Genomic DNA, 14,905 nt, shown 5'->3' with positions numbered 1-14,905 from the left:
AGGAAAGGAAAGCTTTAGGGGGGGAAATTAGGTACATGGAGTAAAACAAAAGAAGACTAAGATTTTTCAAATACTGGATATGAAATTGACACAAGTGGCCGGTTTATCATGTACAAGACTGAATTAACTACAGCTAATTGGATACTTTTTTGTCCTCTTTGATCATTTCTTTCTTCTCCCTCTTTGTTCATTAAAAACTGCAGAATGTAGAGTCAGGAAAGGGAAGGAGGGAAAAAGGAAAGAAGGAAGGAAGGGAGGGAGGGAGGAAGTAAGGGAGGGAGGGAGGGAGGAAGGGAAGGAGGGAGGGAGGGAGGAAGGACTTCCCTATAATATATTGCTTCCAATTTCATCAATAAAAAGTATTTAATTTTTCAGTCATTTAATATGAATCTTGCAAGTCATAATAAAATTTGCCTTGTAAGGAATATATCCTTTTCTTTGATGTTAGTGACAGCTAATAGGATGAAAATAGTAATAAACAGAAAAATGTGAAGAGAGTCGAGATATTCAATAATTATTTTAATCTACAAGCTGCAATAATTCTTTCGCTCACTGGGTGAGCTTAAGATCAAAAGCACTCTCTTATTTCCCTGCTGGGTTGATGGCACATAGAAAACGAAAATATTACTTATTTTTAACAAGCTCATTAATCATGGTGCAGTGTTAACATGTTAAGACCTAGGGATTAGGTCTAGTTATCATTTCTTGGCACAAAATCCATTCAAGAAATAAATCTTTAGAATGAAAACGTTCTTTACGAATACATTATGTATTTATTTGGACCTTTGGCCTCTGTTCCACAGGACTTCAAGGAGCCAAATTATGCAGGTGCCTTGATTGAAATGGATTTGGGGGGTGGTCAGGGCATGGAAGGGCACAAGGAATTATGCATCAGGCAAGTGTAGATGGAAAAAAATAAGTTAATATGTTTTTACATTTGTATTCTTGCCCCCCTTCCTTAAAAGCCAGTTTTATAAACACACTATAGCTACTAGGAAAGAAATTGATTTTGTCATCATGAACCCTCGATGTTGCATTCTTATGTATTTTATTGGCAATTAAAAGGCACTAAAAGCTGAGAATGCACCATAACAAAACAAGAAATGCGTAGTAATCATATGGGGCAGAAAATAAATTAAAAGATGGCATTTTGCATCCCATTATCATGTTGGCTACACGATATTAAGTGATTCGGATAAAGATGTTTAATACTCAGTGAATCGGCTTTGAGTAAATGTGAAAGTTAACAATCCCCCGCCCCCCACCCATTCCCAAACACCACCACCATAGGAATATTGATTTTATTCTTAAGGCATACACCCAAGAGGCAAAGCAACAAGGATCTGGGTAGTAGAAACAACTCGCGGAAGGTGCTGACAGTGGGAAAGCTAGCCCTACAGGCAGCGGAGGGATGGGGAGCCAAACAGCGATGGGCTTCTCTGAACAGTGCTTCACCCCTCCCCAGCCCCATGCCCTCGGCCCGCGCCCCTCCCCAGGAGAAGTCCTTCCCCCAGGAGAGTTCATCAGAGGCTCCCACACAGTGCGTCCCTCCCCGCGCACTGTCCAGAGCGCGCTGAGCGCGGCCATCCGGGCACTCTTCCAGCTCTGCTCCGGGAGGAGGATGGCGGCTGCTCCAAGACCCTCCAAACAGGGGCCTGTAAGTTCCTGCTCTGAAGAATCTGGCCATCCCAAGAGGAAGCAGCTAGAGGGGCCCATCTCAGGGTTTCCTAACAAAACCACCAGCCGATCACTCGTAGAGATGTTCGCCTAGGACACGCGGTGCCTGCGCTCGGACGGATGCTTACCGGCCCTCTGTCGGGAATGGACAAGGATCACCACTGAGGAATCGAGGATCACAAATGAGGAAATCAGCACTTGTGAATGGTGCTTCAGCAAAAACCGACCTGGAATAACACAACCTGGAAGAAAGGGAGACTAGGAAGGAAGACGGGGTCCCAAAATAGCAAAGAATCAAGACACAGAAATATAGAAATATAGGCATGCAGTAGACAGCTGTAGACAGGAATCCATAAAATACCAAAGTAGTAAAAAGTGATTGCCTCTGGGTTGAGGGAAATGGGTAAAAGGTTAGAGATCTTTTTCTTCTTTCTTTCTTTCTTTCTTCCTTCCTTCCTTCCTTCCTTCCTTTCTTTCTTTCTTTCATTTTCTTTCTTTTTTAAAATAACCCTGTTTGGGTTATTTCTGTTTGAAATCTTCTGGATATGTGCATGGAAAATTTTGATTTTCAAAAAATTTAATGAACCATGCCAATTTTTCTTTCTCATTTTTCTTCCTTGGCAATACACATTCTGACATCAAGAGTGCCCAACTGATTGGCAAGTATGTACCATTCCTATTCTGACAACATACACCATCACCCAAAGACCGAAATTGAATAGAGCCTGTTAGACCTGGCACGTTCACAGTGAGCGTAAACCCAGTGTCAGGGTCCCCAGGCCCACCCCAGCTGTGGTAACTGGCCTGGAGGAATCACGGAATTCAGCACAGAGTCAACTCATGAATGTGGCAAAAAAAAAAAAAAAAAAAAAAAGATGCAAACAAAATTAACAAATGGAAAATGTGCATGAGGTGAAGTCCAGAGGAAGCCAGGTACAACTTCTAGAATCTTCTCCCAGGACAGTCACGAGAGAAGCACTTAATTCCTCCAGCAGCATGGGTCGACATGTCTGAAATGTCATCTACCAGGGAAGCTCACAAGGGACTCATCAAGGTCTTTATACGGTGCTGGTCACATAGACATCTTCTACTTGGCACTACCCAAATCCCAGGCCCACAGTAGGAAATCAGGATGTCAGCATAAGCTGTATTGTTTGTATAAATAATTGGGACACAGTGAGCCATTCTCATCAAGGAATACTTGGAAGCCTCCTGAAATCCAATTCCAAGATGCCATCTAAGAGCCAACCTTATAAACTGGCCTTTCAAAGGACAGGCAGTCTTGGGATTGCAATGCTAACTCTTTCTTCACCCAAGATGTGTGGAAGCTCAGGGAAGAAACTTAACTTTCTTTTCCACTGGACATACAACTGGAGGAATGTGATCCTGGGACTGCACTCAGCCCATATTGCCTTTACTAAAAAGAGGAAATTATGTCTTTTTGGAATGGACACAACAGAAGAAAAAATGAGAGATAAGAAGAGAGAAACCATATCCTTCTGAGCCCCTAGATACAACCGTACCTGCAGCTCAAACTTTCCTGGATGCTTATTTTGTGAGCCAATAAATTCCCTTCTTTTGTCTAAGCCTGGTACATTTTTTTTCACTTGTAAAAGAAAGAAACATCATTTATTTATCCTCTATAGTCCAGACCTTATATTATTTATGGTTCTTAGAAAGGAGAAGACCTTGAAGAAAGGTATGGAGAAGAAAGGAAAGAAGGAAAAGAATGAGGAAGGGGAAAATTGTCAGGGATGAGAGTGAAGATGGAATTTAGGTTTTAGCTGAAATCCCAGAACCAGGAAAGTTTAAATGGGCAGCCGGAGCATCTCCATGGGAATCTTATTCTTCTGCCCCAGAGGACAACCAGCCGTTAAATAAAATACACCGTCTGTTACATTGACAGAGCTGAAACTGAAACACTACCTTTAAAGTATTAGAAAAGGAGTATTAATTGGATTGTGAATGATACAAAACTCTGTAGCTTGTTCTGGGTTGATACCCTAGAGAAATCATTTCTAAAAACACCAGTGAATTAGATTTCATGCTTCAGGAGAACCCTTAACGGTGGATTCATATCGGATCTGGGGTGCTAGATATTTATAACCTTAATATAAATGATAGACATTGGCCCTAGAATTTTTTCTGCCACACAAGAGATAAGGAAGGAAATCTTCTAGCCTTTCATTCCAGCCAAACTTCTTTTAGAAAAAAAATCAAGCTGGGGCACCTGGATGACTCAGAAGGTTAAGTTCAGGTCATGATCCCAAGATCCTGGGATCGAGCCCCATATTGCACTCCGTGCTCAATAGGGAGTCTGCTTCTCCCTCTCCCTCTCCTTCGGCCCCTCCCCCTGCTTGTGCAGTCTCTCTCTCTCAAATAAATAAATAAATAAATAAATAAAATCTTTAAAAAATATAAAAAAATCAAACAATTGATTCCAAGTGAACCAACGTTCAGAAATACAGATGTGGAAAGTGGCTGAAGGAAGTTCATGTTTACCAAACTTGAGACATATCCAGACTCCTTTCAAAAGGTTACATGACATTGTTATGCTACCCTAAGAGCGATTCTCACCTTGCTAGCACGGGCAGAACTGAAACATCAGGTAGTCACTCACTGTGAGTCTGTGGCAGGTGTCGCAGAGTGACAAGAGAGGCAACGGAAATGTGTGAGGGGGACCCCATAGGGGTGAATGAGAAAGTTAGTATATTTCAGGGTACTTGCCATTCACATCTGGTCATATACAAGCCCAATAATGCCAACATTGCCACAGAATACTAGAAATCCATATTGTATATGAAGTCTCCAGATTTTTTAAAATTTTGCAACTAATTCAAAATATTACATTGTGCCCACTGAAAGGAACACCTTTAAACTCATAGGATATTGTGTGTCAACCATACTTCAATCAAAGAATTTTTTAAGATTTAGTTATTTATTTGAGAGAGTGTGTGTGTGAGAGAGAGAGAGCACAAGGGAGGGATGGGGGGGGTAGAGGGAGAGGGAGAAGCAGACTCCCCGCCGAGCAGGGAGCCCCACATGAGACTCGATCCCAGGACCCCAGGATCATGACCTGAGCCAAAGGCTGATGCTTAACCCACTGAGCCACCCAGGCTCCCCTAATTTTAACTTTTAAGATTAATTTTACTTGCCATGGCAATTCATCTTTTGTGAATTGTTTATGCAGTACACTTTGTAATGGGTATTCAGTTTTTCAATTGTGGAGTTAATTTACAAAAAAAAATTGGAGTGTACTGGCATGATTGCCTTCAAAGCCTCACAAACAGCCCCGTGAGTTAGACTTGAGCATCCCTCTCAGTTTCTACAGATGAGGACAGTGGGGCTCACATGGGTCTCACCTGAGATCGTGCAACTGAATGGAGGAGAGGGGACTTGAGCCCAGGACCCTAAATGTCAGAATCTTTCCTAGAATTTGCTGTGTCTGTCCTACCCCTCTCCACCTACAGTGCCCACCACATAATTTGCCAGGGGGTAGCAGAGTGAGAGAAAGAGTAAAGACCAACGGCCATTATGTCCCTGGTCTGTGGTCACTGGGAATGCATGTAAGCTTGATTAGAATTCGCTGGGGTCCACTTCTCCCCTCTTGTCCTGGGACTGGGACCTGGATCACATGACCCTTCTGAGCCTCAGTTTCCTTGTCTCTAATATGGAGACAGCAGTAGCTTCCTTACTTGCTCAACCAGGTCATGATTAAATGAAGGTCGTGTCAATGTGAAAATGCTACTGGTATCAAATAGGGTGTTATATTAGCATAAGAGACAAATGTGGGAGGGGGACATCACCAATACTGTTTCAGCAAACAAGATCATGAATACAAAAAGTAGTGAAGTGTGGAATTCAAAGCAGATTACGGGTTATGTCTGAATTTTTACTGAAACTGGACGGCCATCCTAAGTGATTTTGCAAAGATGTGGAAGTACTTGAAAAATAAAGAATTTTTCTGCAGAGGCAAAATGCCTCCCAAGAATTGAGGGGTCTGTCATTTCAAATCTAGGTTCTATAGCCTTGTCAAAGAAATAAACCTCCCCTCAAAAATCTTAGTTCTGAAACCTGTGATTCTCCACAAGAGGGTGATGTTTCTGCCAGAAGAATTTGGTAATGTCTGGAGACCTTTATGACAACTGGATGGAGCGTGTTCCTGGCTTCTAGTGGATAGAGGTCAAGGATATTTTAAACTTCCCACAATGCACAGGACAGACCCCCTTCCAACCAAAACTTACCCCATCCAAAATGTCAAGGTTGAGAAATCCTGTTTTATGTCAGAAAACCAGGACTCAAGCCTGTGTCCTCTGAAAAGTTATGTTTCTGTGATTCGTGTCAAACACCTTCTTTTAACACCTGGAGATATATATTCTAGAGGGTAGTACTAGCCCTGTGTCACTGGGAACTTTTATAACTAGTGCCCTTCACGTCTCTGCCCCAGTGATCTTGTCCCTAAAATACAAGAACATAGCAATCACCATAAAGTCATTGCACGGAGTGCCATAATTTAGTCCAGGAATGACCAGGAATGAAACAGATCTGACTACTGCTGACCCAGCTTCAGGAAGGACGGTGACCCACACCGCTGTGGAAATGTGTGTACCTGTACCTTTAAAACAGCCTCTCATTTGGAAGGATCAGGAATCTATTAACTCAGACACATGCCCTTTAAATAAAATGGCTATCTCGGGAGATAATACTTAAATCTGCATCAGCGGCTACAATGTGACCACAGAAAAATGTCCTGAAATTTGGTTTCCTTTATCGAGGTTTGGTAAATTGCCAACCTTAAATAAACATTTTGATAAAAAAAAAAAGCTTATCCTATACGTATTCTCACATATGTCAAATTCTTCTATTTTTTTAAAGCAAAGTCAGAAATCAGGGTTTAGAGATGAAATCCTGTAATTGTTAAACAATGGCAATAATACATTGTATGGCTTAAAAAGAAAGCTCTTCTGGTCAAAGACAGAGTGAAACCTCAGTACTAAAACATATGTCCTGTTTTTTTTCCCCCTCAAACAAAGTATATTTACGCATCATTAGTTGCAAAGAAGATTGACTCTGCTACATTTCATCAGGAAAGGATTTAGTAAGGAATACTAAGAAGCTCAAGAGTGGTTCCAAGCAAGAGTAGAGGAAGTTCTTGTTTCGTTACAGGTTTTGGCCACACTCCAGAGAACAATGTTGGCCAAGGAAGAATGAAGGTGGGCAGAGAGGTGAGATGGGCAGGACCATGGGATGGGAGGAGCTGTGATATAGGGGGAGCTATGATGTGGGAGGAGCCACTGGTAGAAGGAGTCATGAATGAGAGGGAACTATAATGTCTACAACAGCTGGAAAGCCACTACCAACCATCATCGACCCAAGAAATGTGCTGCACCTTTGCCACCACTGTATAATGTGGATGCCCTGTGTCACTCTTATCCATCCTAATGTAGCTCCCATATCAAAATCTCTCACAGAAGAGCTAACTGGCAGAGCCCAAGTCACATGCCTCCACACCTGTGACCGTGAGGTTAGAAAACAGCTTCTGGGGACACCTGGGTGGCTCAGTCAGCCAAGCATCTGCCCTCAGCTCAGACCGTGATCCCAGGATCCTGGGATCGAGTTCTGCCTTGGCTCCCTACTCAGCAGGGAGCCTGCTTCCCTCTCTGCCTGTTGCTCCCCCTGCTTGTGCTCTCTCTCACACACAAAAATAAATAAAAATCTTAAAAAAAAAGGAAACAGAGCTTCTGTAGTGTTTTCTTTCTATGTCAAGAAGCTGGATTTGCCATGAAGAGATCCATCAAAATGTGAAATGAAGGTATGTCTCCTATGTCCACAATTTCTGGGGTTTTTTTCTTCCTGGACACACAGCTAGACTGTCTCCCAGCCTTTTCTGTGGTAAGGGGAGTGCATGACTGAGCCTAGTTAATGAAATGTGAGCAGAATTCCTCTGTGTTTTCCAGTATCTTCCCATGTAATCCTACTCTTTCCTCATTCACTGGTCAAGGGCAGGGAAGCCAGCCAATGCCTTTGAGATCCTAGGAGAGGGGCTTAGTCCCCAAGTGATGGTGTGGAGCAGATCCCCTCATGGTCCAGCAGCTAATTTGAGTCTAAACACACTTCCTTGGGTTGACTGAGTATGAATTTGCCTGTTACTGCTGCTAGCTTGTTTCATTTAATCCAGAGTACAATGATGAAACTTAGTAATACACAATTAAAGCCACAAGCTCCAAAGAATTAGGAAAAATTATGACATCACTGTAAAGATCATTTCCATCACCCCTCAAGTTCAATCAGCAGAATTGCATGCAGTCCTTGGGGCTCAGCCTTTGCCATAAACCCTGTTAGATTTACAGTAACATTAACACTGGGGGAGTGAGAATCATCAGAATGCACATTACCTAATATAAGAGAACAAAATGCTCCTCATTCTCTGTAACTCAACTGCTTGTAAGGGCTTTGTAAAATTTCTGTTAAGAAAATGTTGTAAACGCCTTTCTTTACATGCTTTACTAGATATTATATTCTTTGCATATTTATAACATTTTTGTTTGAAAACTAATTTTCTCTTGCTTCTTTATGGGTCATTTACTTGTCGTGTTAAACTAAGAAGAATCATAAACAGATATCTAAGATACCATTGGCTCTAACATGTTACTTAACTGCAAGTCCTTATGGGCTGTCAATGGTTTGATTGTCTTACAGGTGAAGTAGGTGTGAACTCCAAAATGTTTCTCTCCTTCAGGGCCACAAAAGGCTCTTGGGATATTTTGATAACTGACCTTTCCTGGTGATTGGCATTTCTGGTTCAATTGTTCCATTGTTCCCTAGTTACCAATCACTCTCCACCTTTCCATGCACTTGAGGAAATGTCACAGGGAGATGTAACAGTGTTAAATGTTACCTAAGCACATGATAATGACCTTTTCTAGAATGGGAACCTCTTAAGTATAAAAACCACTAGCTCTAAATATTCCTAAAGATTGATTCCTTGATCTGTTTAAATTCATGGTTAAGGTGAGGAGAGGTGGCATTTGGGGATGGTTTCAGCTGATTGCCAGCTTTGACAGACAAGTGATTAATAGCCAAGTTCTGGATACCAATGGCATGGGTGTGATTTGGGGCTCCAATATGCGGGCTTACTCTGTGACCTTTGTCAACTAGCCATAGGGCTGACCCACATTCAAGGTGATGCACCACGGACCCCACTTCTCTATGGGGGGAGTGGTAGAGAATTTGTGACTGTCCTCACTCTAACACTGGGTGTGACAGATAAATGGCACCCCCACCCCCTCTCCTTCCCCTGGGTACCTTTTTTTAAGTGATTTGACCAGTAGTCCATGGCAGGCTTACCCATGAGCATCCCAGGAGTGAACATCTCATATCCTTCTCAAAATATTTATTCCTTGCAAGTGAGTTCTCCCTGCCTGACTGGCAAAGAGAGACAGAAATGACAATTTTCCAATCCCTAGTGTGGCAAGGTCAAGAGACAGTTGTTACTATCTAAATAGGTTCACACACACACAACACCCTCTGTGTCCCACGATATCATGTCAGGGGAATGGGATCTAAGAAACTGGATGAAATAATCAAGTCCCAGTTGCCAGCCATCCGCCCACCCCATCTTCCCCGTGGGTTAAGGTCAGTGTTGACTTTCAGTCAGGTTAAAGTAATGAGAAAACCCCACTTAGATTAAACTATTTGCTGGGAGATGCGTGAGAGCTGTTGAATAGTTCAGGAATATATATGCAGCCATAACCGTCAGATCCAGGACACATGTGTGTGTTTCTCCGGGGGGACTGGGGCCAGTCTGAGTCTCTACTGCCTCACTCAGAATTGCTGGGTTTTATAGGTTTTTTGTTTTGTTTTAAATGTTCTCTCTTCACTGCAATGGAAGCTGATGCCCTTTGACCAAGCAAGGAGATGAGTTAGCTTTCTGAGTTGGGTATCGTGAGATTGCATTAGGATTGGTGCCTTTGGATGACCATCAGCGGGGTGGGCAGAGCCATGGATAGAGACTCTCTTGTTGTATGTGGCATGTGCAATCTGGGAATCACATCTCCGAGTATAAGCATGCATTACACATCCCATTCTTGCTGAGTTGTGGGAGACTTTAGGGAAATCACGTCTGTATTGCTGCAGGGACCAAGTGACCCTCTCAACAGCTCTTTCTGGCCTGAGAATCTGAAGGTATATTTCAATCCACGTCATGTCCTAGGAGAGGGGAGCCCAATAGCAGACATAATGTTCACCAGGAGTTTCAAAGGGGTTGAGTTCAGCCCTGATGCCACGCTCAGAGCCTGAGTCATCACAATTGCTTGGTCACCTGGTCTCTGTGACTGGTGAAGGTGGGCAACCCAAGATCCTCCGTGCCATGCATTGTCCTGGCCATAGAGACCAGCCCAAGGGTGGGCAAGCAAACTAAACTACCTAAACAGGGTCCATCGGCTAGATCAGACTCTTCCCTGTGCTGGGGGATGGACATGTGTAACAACGAGGTTCAAGGGGCTTTGAATGAATCAGGAACAAGGAGGAAGGGGGTGTGATTTGTGCAGAGCTAGGGACATTTAGTTCAACTGGAGAGAATTCCAGAGCAATGGAACCAAACCTCTGATCAAACATTCCCTTGGCAACCTTCACTTTTCCTCATCTGGAAAGTGGATATAATTACATCAGTCAAAATTGGCTGATTAATGCAGTAAATAACCACAAAATCTCAATGGATTTACACCAGAAAGATTTATTTCTTGCTGACAGTCCGATGTGAGTCAGTGAGGGGCTTTTCTCTACAATCATTCAGGGCCCCGGGCTACTCCCATGTCGGGGTCCCCTCCATCTCCTGCAGGTTACTCTGAGTCCCCCACTCGATTGTCTGTGGCCAGTCAATAAATGGGGGAAGAAGGGACTTCATGAGCTGACCAGGACGTTTTATAAATCCAAAATGAAAATGACATCACCTCCGTCCATGTTCCAGTGGCCAGAGATCAGTCTTGTGGCTTCTGAGAAATATTCTGTAGGCAGGCTCCAAGAGGAAAAGTGAAATAGTATGTTGACCTTGAAGCCAGTCCATGCCACAGATAATATCAGCTGCCCCACGGGTGGTTGAGAGGGATCTAAGGGAGAGTGGAGGTCAAGGTTTTGTAACCACAGCCCTGTTGATATTTGGAGCAGACGAATCTTTGCCAAGAGGAGAGCTGCTATTGTAGCATACTTTTTTTTTTATAAAGGTTTTATTTATTTATTTGACAGGGAGAGAGAGAAAGGGTGTGAGGACACAAGTAGGCAGAGAGGCAGGCAGAGAGGGAGAGAGAGGGAGAAGCAGAGAGCCCTATGTGGGGCTCAATCCCGGGACCCTGGAATCACGACCTGAGCTGAAGGCAGATACTTAACCGAATGAGCCACCCATGTGCCCCTACTGTAGCATATTTAACAGGACTTCTGGGGTCCACCCACCAGATACCAGTAACACCTCTCCAGTTGTCTCCAGATGGAGCCAAATATCTCCTTGGGGACGAAATCAGCCACGGTTGAGAAGTGTTGATAGAGTGAGGGGCTCACCACTGAGCCTGGCATGTGGCCTGATGAATACTCTTCCAGCCCTTAGATGTAAGAAGCGGGTGTGGGAATCTGTGTAGGACTACTTGTAAGAAGAGAGGAGGCTCATCAGTATTCGTTACTATTATGTTGTCATGATTGCCACTATTGTTTTACACTGTGTCACTGGTTCAGAAACTTTGTATATAAGCCACTTCCTGTAGGGTCAGGAAGCCATAGGGAGCAAGAATGTGTCTCTCCCACCCTTCCCTCCTTCCCTCCTTCCCTTTTTTCCTTTCTTCCTCCCTCCCTCCCTCCTTCCTTTTCTCCCTTCTTTCCTTCCTTCCTTCCCCCCTCCCTCTTTCTTTCTTTCTTTCTTTCTTTCTTTCTTTCTTTCTTTCATTCTTTCCTTCTTTCTTCCTTTCTTTCTTTCTTTCTTTCTTTCTTTCTTTCTTTCTGATATGCTTCGATTCTAAGTAGTTTCATGTTATTATTCTCTGGAGAGATTATTCAACACAGATAAGGGATTATTTCATTTCACTGAAGGATCTTCCTTTAGAGTAATGGCTGCCCAAGGCCAAGATTTTTTATTTCCCTAAAATCCTAAAATTATTCCTGTAGAGCTAAGGTATAGGTAGACAGTAGATGATAGACAGATAGATGGCTAGAGAGGCAACTAGACATTTCTATTGTCCAGGGTAACTAACAGACCCAGTAAAATATGGAGATAGTAAAGAGGGTTCATTTCAATGACTGTGTGATCTCACTTATACACGGAATCAAAGATAGTAAAACTCACAGAAGCACAGAATATGGTGGTGGTTGCTGGGAATGGGGCTGGAGGAAATGGGGAGATGCTGGTTGAGAATACAAAGTTTCAGTTATGAATAAGATGGATAAGTGCTGGGGATCTAAAGGACAACATGGAGAATACAATTAGCAACACTGTGCCGTATCCTTGAAAGTGGTTAAGAGAGTAGATCTTAAGGAGTCTCATCACACATACGCAAAGAAAAATAGTAAGTATGAGAGCTGATGGATATTTTAATTAGCTTGATTGTTGTGGTTACTTCACAATGGGCATATACTTTGAAAGACCAAGTTGTACCTTAAATACAAAAAATTTTTCTTTATGCATCATACCTCCGTAAAGCTGGAAAAAGATAGAGGTTCTCTTCTTTTCAAACAAAAGCATCCCATGTATGAGAAGACACTGTTTCCTTCCTCACAGGAGAAAAACCTACTGCTAGAAATATGAAAACGAATTTAGAAGTATCCCCCATGTGGTACGGTGTGTCTGTCCTCTGTAAGTCAAAGCCATGTGAAATGGGGTAAAATTTGTGTTACTTAACCAGATTTGTTAGTGGTAATTTAATACACTAGTTATTGTAAAATTGTGTTTGTCACCAGTAATGACTATAATTGGATGTCATATTTGATGGTGGCTTAAAAGTGAAGGTGCATGTCCTGGGAGGCACCGTGTCCTGGACAAATTACCTGAGCATGAGCCCACCACCTTGTTGCACGAGGCTGTGTTTGCTGCGAGTCCTGCAAAGCCCACTCTGTGGCCGATACCGTCCACACAGAAGCAGTGGAAACTAAGGCAGCGCTGCAAAGAGAGCCCGGACCTGGTGTGACTGTGACATTTGAACTTGGAAATCAAAGAAGGCGTCTTCTGTGTCCCTGCAGTATCAGGAGAGTGCACGAAAGAGGTGGGAGGCAGAGACCAGTAGATCCTGGGGTTCCTGTGAGCTCCCCAGTCTTCCGCTGCTGGACTACCCTTGGGCTTTACCGCTGTATCCCCTGGGACACCTGCTTCTTATAATACATCCTCCTGCGGAGGCTAGCTCACTCGAGAGGATCCCCTTTATGCCCGACTCAAGAAGGCTAACCGAAGCGTCTCGTGCATCCTGGGCTGGCGCAGTGGCTAGAACCAGATAAACCCAGGTAACCAAAACAAAACCAGAACCAGGATAATTTTGCCATCAGTCTGCAAAATTTTCTTTCCTCTGAAAACTGCACAGCTGTACACATTCCTCCTCTTGGCTCTTCACTTTTTTCTCGTAAAACCTTGAAAAAAGAAGACGTCTTGACATTTATTTAGTTCTATAAATCACCCAATTCAGAAGTCTTCTTGATAATGTGTCTACCTTCAGGGATATTTGACCAGGTTTTTGGGGGGGGGTCCGGTTGGGGCAGTGGGGGACAAGACCACCTTGAATCTGATCAGACTTTCTTTGTGGGTGAGCTGCAGGTAAGAGTCTGGCTAAGGGCAGGCCTCCACTTTTGCTTTTTAAAGTCCAAAGAGACCAGAAATTATCTTCCTGCTCTGTGTCAGGTCAGGCATGGGAGGGAGACCCTGAGTTGACGCATCGAAAGCCCAGTCCTGACATTTCCGTCTGGATGCAGGGACATAAGTACACGCTGGGGCATGTGTGGCCGGTGGGGGCAGCACCCGTCGCTAGGTCACTGCCACAGCCCTCCTCGGTGACATCGTCTGCCCGGCCTGGAGCCACCGTGGGTACCTGCTGCTTTCCCAAGACACGCGACTGTGGCGTCTCTGTCCTTCTTGTGGAATCTGGCAGCCCCGCAGCGATTTCAAAACAGTCATTGTTGGTTTAAGTCACTGCTGCGTGGGCAGCCTAGGACTCTGGCCGGCACCTAACGGGGTGGCTCACCCTCTTGTGTCCGCTGGGCAGCCCACCCCACTTGGGCAGCTCTCGCTAAGGAAGAAGTCCTTCTGCTCATACTTGTCCCATGCCTTTTGCAGACATTCACCTGCGCCTTCCTTCACCGGCTCTGAGTCCTACAGCTATCTTGGAAGGCATGAATTCTCTCACAGGTGTACAGGGGGGAGAGAGAGAGAGAGAGAGAGAGAGGGCAGGCAAACCACAAAAACAGACAAAGAAGGGACGGAGAGGAAAGAGTGAACAGAGAAATGGTCCCGAAAAGGCTCCCCATGACCCCGTGAGCCAACGCTGCAACTCAGCCCCGAGGGGAGGCAGCGATTCAGCCGCCCCTCCGGTGTGGTCCCTTGACATCTCTCAGCCTGAGCGTGTCCTTCTTCTTCGTGTGACTGTCATTTACCCTCACCCCATGGCCCTGGGATGTCAGCCGACCCGTGCGATCGGGGCTCAGCTGGGGACATGGCAGTCCACAGGTGGACGCCAAGTTTCCCTTGCCTTGCATTTCTGGACTTTGGAGTATCCTTAAAGGTACCCAAGGATAATTCTGACTTTTACTATCGATGCTGAAAGGGTATTTTTTTTCTCCAGAGAGACACATGGCTCACCCTTCTTTGGGACTTTGCTCAAATAACAGCATCTCAAAGGGGGTCTGTTAACTAGAACTTTGGAAAAATATTCCCTTCCTGGCCACCAGCTTTTCAAATGCCACTTTCTTGGTTGGATGATCTTCTCAAAAGCATGTGCTGGTCTCTGCCTTACCATATACTTTTACTTGTGAATTTATGTATGTTCTTCTCTCTCTAAGAATCCAAGTTCCCAGAGATTGGGCATCTTGTCTGCTCTGTTTTCTTTATAACCCCTGCCCCTTAGCAAAGGCTGTCACAGAGCAGGTGTTCAAGAAGCATTTACTACTGAGCACGTAAATATCCACCAGTACACCCAACTCACACACGGCTTAGGAGATCTATTCTCTTCTTCTATTCCTGCTTCCCAAACAGGCCCCGACTCAGAAT

Source organism: Lontra canadensis, unplaced genomic scaffold (assembly GCF_010015895.1).
Source record: "Lontra canadensis isolate GAN:19392208 unplaced genomic scaffold, GSC_riverotter_1.0 scaffold58, whole genome shotgun sequence".
Taxonomy (NCBI): Eukaryota; Metazoa; Chordata; class Mammalia; order Carnivora; family Mustelidae; genus Lontra; species Lontra canadensis.
Note: the sequence above shows the minus strand (reverse complement) of the source record.